Here is a 1,669-nt window from a genome sequence, read left to right on the forward strand (position 1 = left end):
ATATATATATATATAAAACTAAATTAGCACTTCCGGTTTCCATCTGCGCTTGGAGCTGACCCTGAGGCACAGTTCTCTGTACCCAAATCCCGCCAGGAGAGATCTGGTCTCACAGGAGTGCTGACATACCTGAGAGCACAGGTAAGACCACCATTTCTGCTCAAATACCTGGCCCAAGAGGGACCCGAACAGAGCCCTTAGGACACAGGAACCAGGAGCAGCCTGGGACAGGATCCTTCTGGTTTCTATCTGCACCTGGAGCTGACCCTGTGCCACAGCTCTCCATACCCAAATCCCACTGGGAGAGAGCTGGTCTCTCAGGAGTACTGACACACAGGCTTATAGGAGGGACAAGTCACAGTCAGAGACAGCAAGACCAGCTAATACCAGATATAACCAGATGGTGACGGCAAGGGCAAGAACCTAAAGAACAGAAACCAAGGCTACTTGGCATCATTAGAACCCAGTCCTGGATACCCACACACACCAGAAAAGCAAGACTCTGATTTAAAATCACATCTCACGATGATCATAGAAGACTGTAAGAAGAACATAAATAACTCCCTTAAAGAAATACAAGAGAACACAGGTAAACAGGTAGAAGCCCTTAAAGAAGAATCACAAAAATCTCTTAAAGAATTATAGGAAAACAAAACCAAAACAGGTGAAGGAATTGAACAAAACCATTCAGGATCTAAAAATGGAAATGGAAATAATAACAAAATCACAAAGGGAGACAACCATGGATATAGAAAACCTAGGAAAGAGATCAGGAGTCATAGATGCAAGCATCACCCACAGGATACAAGAGATAGAAGAGAGAATCTCAGGTGCAGAAGACACCATTGAAAACATTGACACAACAGTCAAAGAAAACACAATATGCAAAAAGCTCCTAACCCAAAACATCCAGGAAGTCCAGGATGCAATGAGAAGATCAAACCTAAGGATAATAGGTATAGAAGAGAGCAAAGATTCCCAACTTAAAGGGCAAGTAAATTTTTTTTTTTTTTTTGATCCTAAGTGCTGGGATCAAAGGCATGCACCACCACTGCCCGGCAAGTAAAAAATTTTTTAACAAAATTATAGAAGAAAACTTCCCTAACCTAAAGAAAGAGATGCCCATAAACATACAAGAGGTATACAGAACTCCAAATAGAGTGGACCAGGAAAGGAATTCCTCCCGTCACATAATCAAAACACCAAGAGACCTTGGGTGCAAGCTCTGCAGCCAGTCCCACAACACCCAGAAGAAGCTCCACTCCCAGGCGCTCTGACACACCCAGGATCAGAGGTGAGCAGGAACCAACATCTGTCTCAACACTGGGAGTAACTGGGACCAGCGGGACCAGGCACACTGGAGCCCAGTGACTCTGGTTCCTTCCGGTCTGTCGGGGTTAGTGTTCTGAGTAGACCTTGGGCACAAGCTCTGCAGTCAGTCCCACAACTCACAGAGAAAGCCACACTCCCAGGTGATTTAACAAGCCCAGGATCCCAGGATCCCAGAATCACAGGATCACAGAGACAGCTTGATTCTGAGGAGTTCTGACACAACCAGGATCACAGGAAGGACAGGATCCAGTCAGATTTAACAAGGGCAGGGAGCATTAGATATAACCGGATGGCAGGGGGCAAGCGTAAGAAAATGAACAACACAAACCAAGGTCAC

The sequence above is a fragment of the Mastomys coucha genome, unplaced genomic scaffold, assembly GCF_008632895.1.
Source record: "Mastomys coucha isolate ucsf_1 unplaced genomic scaffold, UCSF_Mcou_1 pScaffold3, whole genome shotgun sequence".
NCBI lineage: Eukaryota > Metazoa > Chordata > Mammalia > Rodentia > Muridae > Mastomys > Mastomys coucha.